At 40.6% G+C, this 10,773-nt stretch overlaps 1 pseudogene; it reads left to right on the forward strand.

The window, feature by feature from the left end:
• Window positions 1-7,404: 7,404 nt before the first annotated feature.
• On the forward strand, window positions 7,405-7,928 carry LOC112065199 (RAD52 motif-containing protein 1-like; annotated as a pseudogene).
• Window positions 7,929-10,773: the final 2,845 nt, after the last annotated feature.

Raw genomic sequence — 10,773 nt, forward strand, 5'->3', positions numbered from 1 at the left:
AAAAAAAAAAAAAAATCATTCCTATACTACCAACATCAGGACTAGATTCCCAAATCCTAAAGTTTGTTCTAAACATTGAAAACATCTGTTTTCATTTCAATGTTCTCTAATTGCATGTGATTAATTTAAATCTTGTATAAGATAACAGATATAGAAATGGGCCGCCCTGTGGAGGAAACTTTTGAAAAGAGTCCAAGATGATAAGGACCAGCCAGCCACATCAAGGTGTGAAGCTCCGTCAAAGACATTTGTGAAGGAACATGTGACAGATGCAAAAGCACTGAGGCAGGAACATACTTGGTGTGTGAGAGAAATGGAGACGCCACGTGTAGGTGGGACCCAGAGGCCAAAGGGGCATGTCCTTGCAGGCCACGGAAAAGGTGGTCTCCCTAGTGCACTGAATCGCTGGGGAGGGTGGTAAGCAGAACAATAATATGATCCAGCTACTCTTTGCCAATGAGTTTATGCTTATGTTCTAATGAGTAATGCAAATCTTGTCATCCGAACCCAGAATAATGTAAAAAAAAGCTCCTGACTCATAAGGGTATCTGTTGGGTCAATAAGCATACGAGCTAATATCATTAAGTATGGGTTAACCCACTTAATGTCATATTTAATCAAGATAAGCTAAGCTAAAAATGTGCATATTTAATCACTGACTACCTCTTCTATTAAAGAAAAAAATATCATCTCCATCTAAGGGAAACTATGCCAGTCTGCTATCTTATGTGTTTTGATACAGTACACAAGCATAGAGGAAAAAGAAGAAGACACAATATAATATATTACGATTTCAAAATAAGCCTTCCAACTGGGATCCACGAAAGGCTGACGAGGCCTGCTCATGGACAGCACAAGGCTGGAGGAGAGAGAACTTTCTGATAGGAGACACGTACGTTGTGAATTCCTTAGGAACATGTGCTTGGGGCCCACAGCAAGACTGGGACTCCTTGAGGCATGCTCTGGGTGGCTGGATTTACTGCCTCAAAATGATGTGATAGAATAAAATTATAGCCAATGTGGCTCAAACCCAGCTACGTACCCTTCTTTAAAGTAGCTTTACACGAGATTTGCTCCTGCTTGCCGTCCACTCTTGTTTCCCTCTGGTTTTAATTAGATCTTCGTTGTTACGCATGCATCCCTGAGAGCCTTCTTGAACATTTTCTAGAACAATCCTGGATACTATCTAATAACAACAGAAACAGGTGGCATGGGTGGTTTTACCCAATACTTCCTTATAATGATGTCAATGGAAATGCACACAAAGAAACCCCCATCGTTTTACAGGTAGTTAAGTATCCAGTTGATAGGAGCCGAGTGAGGGGGTGGAGGGTTGTGTGATACAGAAAACCTGAAGTGTTTGTTGAGTGAATAAACCCAGAATTGCAAGTGTAAGGTTACAATATAAAATAAAATAAAATAAGACATCAATATCTGCCCTCCTTTTCTAATTTTACCTACTAGTACTGCTCTACATGAATCCTGTATCCAGTTTCTTCATCTATTTATCATGATGCCTATTCTTAGCTCCAAAGTATTAACTACTCTGGCCTATTCTTAACTCCAAAGTATTAACTACTCTGTGCCTTTCCACCTTTCTCGTTACCAACTTAATCAAATAACAATAAAAGAAAAATCGTAGAGCAGCAACAATAATAACAGCTACAATACTATGTCAGCAAGCTTAGATATATACGCTGCCCCCTGAGTTAAATGCTTGACCTATATTGTCTTGTTTGTTTGAAAAACTCAATGAAGTAGGCTCTGTGATGGTCTCTGTCTCACAGTTAAGACTTACGGGTGGCTCCATGGTTACAAAGCTAATCGGTGTTGGAATCAGCCTGACCCCAGACCCACACTCGGAACCCCTGCCACAGCATGTTGTTCAGGACAGTCTGCTAAGACACAGCCCAAGTTCCATTCCTGTATGGAATCTTTCACTTTCCTTTAACACTGATGTCTGCTTCCTACAAATAACTGAAGCAGTTCATTTCTGTGCTACAGATATCACACCTAACCTTAGTGCTTGGAGCTATAGTTCACAATCTCTCTGCACGAGTTAAGCTCCACATGTATACCTTCACGTAGCAACAACTCTGGGAAAACAAAACAAGATATACTAAACAACGACTGGCTTCCCTGGTGGCGCAGTGGTTAAGAATCTGCCTGCCAATGCAGGGGATACGGGTTTGAGCCCTGGTCCGGGAAGATCCCACATGCCACGGAACAGCTAAGCCCGTGCGCCGCAACTACTGAGCCTGCGCACCTAGAGCCCACGCTCCGCAACAAGAGAAGCTGCCGCGATGAGAATACCGCGCGCCGCAAGGAAGACCCAAAGCAGCCAAAAATAAATAAATTTATTTTAAAAACCCAACAACAATGACAAAAATCTTCAAAACATCTTTCAGCCGATCATCAGACCCAATTGCAATTCATGACATTATTACAGGAAATATAAATTCCCAATTCTCAGAAGAAATCCAGTTCCTGCATGATCTGGCCCTTCTGAATCTCTACCCAGACCTGGAGGGCCTCCTCCACTGTTCCCCATCTTGCTTCTCACAGGCCTTCTTTCAATTCAGGGAAGGGTCTATGCTTTTTCTTGTCCCAGAGTCTCTGCACGTGCTCTCCCCAGAACTCTCTATCTCCGACTCCTACCTTTGTAACTACTGTTCATTCTGTAGACCTACTTACATGTCTGTTTCTCACATACACCCCACACATTAGCCTTTGTCCAGTACTCTCTCTGCCAGCATCCTGCTTTCCTCTCGCTTAGCTTTTAGCTCAGCTTTGCCACAAGACCGAGTACCATGAGGGCAGGTAGTACAGCTCCTCTGGATTGAGCACGCTGTCCTCAACGCCTACACTTGCCGCGGTATAAGCACAGTGTAGACACTTCCAGCAATAGACAAGATTCTCCCCCGGTCTTATTTACAAAGAACAATATAGAGGAAAATTTAGTCAGACCTTGTGCCACGCTCCATACTTACAACACTTACAGAGATGGAATGTATAATATTCTTATTATACAAAGAACTGTCACAGTGAGAAAACAAAACAAAATGTCACTTGCATCGGTGCTCTATTTTTATGCACATGTCAATCATACACTGGTTCATCTTATGAATCGAAATCAATCAGGCGAAACCTCTGAAGTAGTTCTGGTTCAACTGGATTATGCTATGATTAAAAAAAAAAAGGTAAAACCTTTACAACTTTCCTGGACAGTAAATGTGAAGTACAACTTCATTCAGAAATTGGACTCTGCTTTAGACGTCCCGGGTTTCTAATCTGCCAGGGAATGCCAGAGGAACAGTGATTCTATCAGTATTTCAGCCCTGCCACTTCCATTTCCCATGAAAATAGAAATTGCAGGCGCACTGAGAATGAAAAAATTGCTACTTTTTGCAAGCAATTCCTGCTCTAAAGCTTACTTTTCTAAGCAGTATGCTTCCTCTATTATACTGGCTCACACTGGAATTAAATAGCAAGTGATTTCATTAAGTATTATATAGCATTGGGATGCTCTTGAATCCTTAGAGAATATGAATGTATAGATGGGGTATTTGTAATAACACACCATTTAAAAAAAAAAAATTGGGAATGTTTTGTAACCAAGACGTACTGGCTATACAAATGGTTTGATCTCACGTTCAGTTCTTCTGCTGAGAAGCATTACATATTCTAAGTAAAACAGCTCTCACACTTCCCTCTCTGCAACTGCTTTTTGCAGATTTACTAATGTTTCAACCACTGGTCAATCCTGTAATCACATTTGCTGGGCAATTCCCTTCTCAGAAAATTTTAGAGCCCAGTTGTGAATGCTGTTGTTTTAATAATATATCCTGTAGCATTTCAAAAGACACATGATCAGTAACCTTTAACACAGAGGTCAATAACCAATTCTCTGTTAGAGCTAGGTACTTTTAAGCTCATCTGTAAATTTTATTGTTTCAGAATCTTAATTGGATTTCTGGTAATTATACATAAAATTCTATAATGCACATGAGATGTGTTCCAGTTACACAACAGGAAAAAGTAAAACACACACACATAACTTTACTGCTTGTAACCATTACATCCTATGGAAGCCAGAGGTCAGTTGGTTGTTAAAAAATAAACAAGTGCTATAATTTACCTTAAAACACACAAAGAAGCTAAACCAGGTAACTTAGACACCAATTAGAACTGTTAATTTGCTTTAGTTCAAGCAGTGATCTCAGCAACTGTGATGTGGCATTTAAGTATAATAGTTCTTGAAGAAGACTGGCAAATCCCATTAATCCAAGATCTCACGTAAAACATTCCATCTCTGTAAGTGTTGTAAGTACGGAGCGTGGCACAAGGTCTGACTAAATTTTCCTCTACATTGTACTACGAGAGTAGAATTTTTCTCTCAATAAAACGTAAGTTTCTTTTTGTTGTTAAAGGTTAAAGATAATGTCTTCTGAAATCTCTCTATATTGCAAATCACAATCTAAATAATATCGTTAAATGACAGCGTTCTAAAAAGCACTGGAATGTTCTTCCTGTTACTGTTCTCTGAGTTGTAAACCACGGAAAAGACTTGAACAGAAAACAAACTACACACACATATTCTCAACCCATATGTAGTCCACTTTCATGTCTATATAATGATTACCAACCTCATGCTTTCACGTTTCCTAGTCCTATTAAGCAGAGAGCTCAAGGCCATACCTGCATAATCTATAGCCTACTGGACACCTTCACTTTAATATCGGATAAAAAATGCTGCCACATAACATAACGGTAACATAATAACATCACAGAAGTGACCTACTAAACTTCCATTCCAACCTTCACTCTCTCCTCTCTCATCAGAGGACTAAGTCAATTCTTCCAATTTCCCGTCAGAAACCTGAAGTCATTTTTTATCCCTCTGTTTCTTACGCCACTGTCCAATTGGTCAGCAAGTTCTTTGACCTGCAGAACATATCCAAAATACGGTCACTTCTCTCAGCATCTCCACACCACCGGCCAAGCCAACAGCTCTTGTCTGGATCCCTGCAAGATCAAATAACGCACCCTATCTTTTAAAACTTGATCCTTCTAACCACGCTCTATGCTTTTTCATAGCATTTATCACCTTCTCCTCTAATTGGGTGAAATGAAATGAAATGGAAAATAAAAATCAAGACTTCTTCCAACTGCTGATTGAACCAAATATCCACATTTGTTTCATATAAATATGGACTAATTGTTATGAAACTTTTCTCAAAGACTGTTCTGTTTTAGCCAGTATAGACTAGTATATGGGAAGGTATTTGCAACAGTCATTCATGCTTGCCACTGTATTTTAAGGACTGTTGGTCAAATCTTGAGGAAGTTTCCTTTCAAACCATGGAATCTGTCCGAGTATTCATTAACATGCCCTCTTCCTACTTGGAAGGCACTATGGTTTTGAAATAAACTTACATTCCACCTATTCAAAGAGTTCACCCCAAACATGCATTTGTATAGCATGCCATTAGGAAACAAAACCTTGATGCTTTCCTTAGCATTACTACTAAAATAAACGTTTTAAGGAGTTACCTTATAATCCCAAAAGGTTGACATTTTGAAGAGTTACTAAAAAATAATCATCTTACGACTGCTACTTCATGTTCTTTCTCACTCCCACTCCTCGGCCCAAAAGGAGTCTTCATTTTATCGTAATTATTAGAACATTGTTTCTTGGTTATACTTCAATCGACTTCCTTTAACGTAGGGCCAACTGTCCCGTTTTTAGCCTCCTGACGGTTCTCAAACTCCTTTGTATTTACGAACCATCCATTTTTGAATACACGTAACGTGATACAAACAAGGCTGATATTAAATTGAATACCAAAATTGAATATGAATTAAGTAGAGTGACTATGATTTGAAGACACAAGATAAAAATAAAAAGTCCTCTGCATCCCATTTTCTTTTTCCCAAAAGAAAAATTGGGGCCAAAATAAAACATGAAGACTAGTTAGACTTCAAGGCTCAGTTGTGCAGCTCAGATCTGATCCGGAGGCTTTGTATTGTCTAGGACTCCCCATTTTAGCAACGCAACCTGATGATATCTATTTTCTCATTTTTTATTTAACTCTTAAACTGATTCTTAAAAATGCTCATGTTTTATGTCTTTCTAAGGAAATTGAAAGCTTTCTCTTAAAGAGAATAAATCATAGATTGATGTCCATACACATTCTTCATGGTACCCAGCACACTGTTATGCAAATAAATATCCAATAATAAAGCCAAACACTGGCTGTTTCTTACCGTAAATGGTATATCCTGAAAAATATTCTCTTTCAGAACCTGAGCTGTAGATCTCAAAGGATTTTACTCAATGGGAATAAATCAAATTATGGAGCCAGATATATCACAACTGGATCCCAAGCATAATAGCTTCCCCAGCTTCCAAACCAATTATTTTTCATTGGTAAAAGCATTACATGGAAAGCTACTACCATTATTAATAACTTCCAGCAGTAAATTCAATTATTAGGACAATAGGTGGTTGTGTATGTCTTACATGGGCAAAGCAGGAGGGGAGGGAAGCTCTTTTTTCTTAGTGCTGATTTTCATGAAAATAATAAAATCTGAGCACTGGAAGCTCAACTTAACAACTGCTCGGTAAATATCAAAGTGCTACAAGTACATAATCAGCATAAAATTGTAACCACATCCATACTTTGCTTCTTCCATTAAAGCACCACTTCTGTCCAAACTCAACTTGAGAATATTATAATCACATTTTTGCAGGCAACATATTACACAGAATATATAATTAAGGGGAGTCTGATCTACAGTTGTCTGAGACAAAGAAATGGTTTTACACTTCCAAATTCTAGAATTTGCTCTAACATTCTCTATGAAACAGGAATGATGATTATTTGAGATCAGAAGAAGTACACCCAGGCCTACCATCCACTTATCCAAGGTCTAATTTGTGGTCCACGTAGAACAGAACTCTGATTTCTTTCAACAGTTCAGGCCTTCTCCACTGGTTCATCATAAGTGGATCATAAATACTGGCTATATTTTCGCTTCACTGCTCAGCTCAGGATTTCCACCTCCGAGCTATTCCTTGACTTGCTCTGTCTTCATTAATCACAGGAAGACATTCTTCCCAAGAGCTGACCTAGTGATGCCATCACCAAGGGCCTTCGATGACACCCAGTTCATTCGCAGAAGCAGAGTCATTTAATTTTAAGGTCAGACAAATGATGCTGCTCTTCTGAGACATGTCTACGGAAGGTATATAGTAGAAGTCATCACTGGACTACCAGGAAATGGGGAAGCCATGGCGAACATAGGCAGAACACTGCATTTCTGAATATTTACAAATCCTCTGAACACGATTCATGAAAAACAAATACGACAATCTTACAATTAAGAAGAGTTGGGGGTAGGATGGTGGCGTTGGTACCTTTTGCGGTTCCCGTCGGGAGTGACAAAACCTTGCTGGTGTGGGAGCTGAGCTCCGGACCCACGGCCGGGGCCTTTCAAGCTCGTCTCGGCACCAGACATAAGGCGGTTCAACATAACACGCTTGGCCTAAACAGCTCCAGATGCCAAGAACTGGCAAATTACTACTTTGGTTTCAGGGGGTGGTCAAAAAGGATGAAGAGGTGGTGTTGCCCTCCCACGAGTGCAGGAGTCCTGGAGTTGGCATGGCTGAGGAACCTTTGGATAAGTTGGAGGAAGGGTCATTATCATTCCTTACGAAAAGGAAGGTAACCCAGAAGCTTGCTATTCGGAAGGCTCTGACAGATGCATTCCAGAAACTGCCGATTGTGGTTTTAGAATAAGTGATCCTTGTTAACTTGATTTCAGAAAGTGGTAAAATAGCTGTGGCATAGAGACCCTGTGAAGAGGTCACAGATGCTAGAACCGAAGAGGAACTACAGGATTTAATTCAAGTAATGTGGAGATAAAAACTCAAGGCTTACACAGCCAGTGTAGCCATAATTCAAAACAACCAGCAGGATTTGGAAGACTTTGGCATGTCTACTCAGCTCTGTCATCCTTAGGAAAATGTGAAACTCTGAAACTGCTTTCGAGGCAGGGTATTTCTAGGACTTTTCCAGGTCCCGAGCCTTGTCTCTGGCCCCTTATTTGAAGTTTGGAGAGCAGGATTGAGGGCCATCAGTGTTCGTCTACAGTTGTGGACACAGGAGAAGACACAGGCCTTTTAGAACTCCCCTCAAATAGAACTGCAGGGATTTGGGAACAAAGTAACTATGGCCTTCAGCGTGATTATGCTACAGTGTTTAAAAACTATTCATGGCTTTCAAGTAAGGTATATTACCCAGATCTCAGCAACACATATATACCTTGTGTTAAATATTTTGCCGAAGAACCTTTCTGTAAATCAATTATATGGATGCCTCGGATTAGGGATTAAGTTGTCAATGTAATTTCTAAAAGAAAACATTAATGTACTGCATATAGGATTTTTATTAAAAAGGAGCAAAAAATGTGAAAAAAAAAAAAAAAAGAAGAAGAAAAGTTGGAAGTTTATCTAAAACGTCATTCTTCTTCCCTGGAATGATACCTCAGTTTACTGCACTCAGCCCCTGCGTGGCCGTCTGGCAGATGTGGGAGTGGCACTCAGGCGACTTTCCTAGATCCACCATGACTCAGCAGAGTTTCTCAACCATGGGACTGCTGACCTGATGGGTCAGAGAACTCTTTCCAGGGATGGGGGAGAGTTGGGGCGGGGGGGCTGTCCCATGCATTGAAGGATGTTAACAGCATCCCTTGACTCTAGAAAACTATTATAGATGTCGGTAGCTCCCCACTCCTCCCCTCGTTGTGACAAGCAAAATACCTCCAGTTGGTGCCAGGTGTCCCGTGGGGGGCAAAATCATCCCCAGATGAGAATCACTAACCTGCCTAGTCCCAGTTGCTGGTGTTAATCTGTAAAATGGGCTAACATGAGATGAAGAAAAGCATATCCATCGAGGTTTCTTTCAGGATGAATATTCTATTGTTCTGAAGTTGCTTTTTTTTTTTTTTTTTTTTTTTTGGTAGCCCATCTGTGACTAAGAGATTTGCCTGAGATGGGAAGAATTCTCTGGTTTGAGAAAGGAGGGACAATTTACCAATAACTCCAGAGAGAAAAGGAAACGAGAGAAAGGGGGAGAGAGGTGGTGTAATCATCGACGTCTTTAGCCCTTGACAGAGTGAATAAACTCCCGATATAACTGAGATCAATGGCTTATTAATAGAGACGAGAATGGAGTCAGATTTTCACTTTCAGCCTGAATCACTATGGGAGGCAAAACGATACCCCTCAGAGATGTCTATATCCTTCTAATCCCTGGAACCTGTGAATATTTCATGTTACATGCAAAATGGAGTTAAGGGTACAGATAGAACTGAGGTTGCTAATCGGCTAACCTTAAAATAGGGAGATAATCCTGGATTATCCCAATGAACTCACAAGGGCCCTGAAAAGTGAACAAAGGAAGCAAAAGAAGAAATTGAAGGGATGTGATGTAAGAAGGACTCAACCTTCTGTTTCTGGCTTTGAATATGGAGGGAGGGGCCAGAAGCCAAAGAATGCAGGCAGCCTCTAGAAGCCAGAAGAGGCAGGAAACAAATTCTCCCCTAGAGCCTCCAGAAAGGAACGAAGCCTTACTAACATTTTAATTTTAGCCAAGTGAGACTCATATTCGATTTCTAACCTAACACTACCATGTGTAAAATCGATAGCTAGTGGGAACCTGCTATATAGCACCGGGAGCTCAGCTCGGGTGTCTGTAATGACCTAGATGGGTGGGATGGGGGAGGGGAGTGGGAGGTCCAAGAGGGAGGAGATACATGTATAGATATAGCTGATTCACTTGGTTGCACAGCAGAAACTAACACAACATTGTAAAGCAACTATACTCCAATTAAAAAAAAAAAAAAAGTAAGGGGATAGATTTGTATTGTTTTAAGCCGCTCAAGTTATGATAATTTGTAGCAGCAAGAGCAAACTGCTACAGTCAGCTGCTCTACCTGACAGAGCATGGGAGGACATAGCACTTGGTTACAGGGAAGCCTTAGCAACTGAACTATCAGGAATTTACAGAACCTGTACAGTGGAAGAGGCCCATATCTCAACAGCCTTATCAACGGGAGGGTGGGCCACAGTTCATCATCTATGACAATCAGGAGGCCCTAGCTGACATCTGTGATACAGGAAATTCAAAAAGAAATCCATCTCAGAGACCCACTGGGAGAATTTAAGGAGATTTTGTACATAGAGCATGCAGCACAGTGCCTGGCACATCCTAAGCGCTAAATAAATTCTTATCGTGGATATTCTACTGCATTTCCCCTGAGGACAGACAGAAAAAGCTTTTGCCACAGTGGAATAGTCTTTCCTGTGTTGGCCTGACAACAAGCTACACTTCTGCTCATGCAAAACACACAGGGAGTGAGAGAAATCACATGCCATTAGGCCTCTCTCTGAATCCTCAGGATGATCAATAACTGTGTGCTATTCTGTGTGGTCCCGATCAATACACGATTCCAGTCATCATGAACTCACTCCAAGCTGTTGCCTCCCTGACACCTTATCAGGAGCAGTAGATAAGCAGTAACAATTTTTCTGCATGTCTGCAAGCACATCGATCATTGTGACAAATGCTTGATATGGCATCCTATTTTCTCCACCCAGCCTTGTTTCAATAACACAAGTCTGCATGTAAGGCCTCATGATTCTGATTCAGACTTGCAGGTTAATGCCTTCTAGACTGTCAAGGCATAATGACCTTGCCTAGAATACCC

Source organism: Physeter macrocephalus, chromosome 8, assembly GCF_002837175.3.
Source record: "Physeter macrocephalus isolate SW-GA chromosome 8, ASM283717v5, whole genome shotgun sequence".
Classification (NCBI taxonomy): domain Eukaryota; kingdom Metazoa; phylum Chordata; class Mammalia; order Artiodactyla; family Physeteridae; genus Physeter; species Physeter macrocephalus.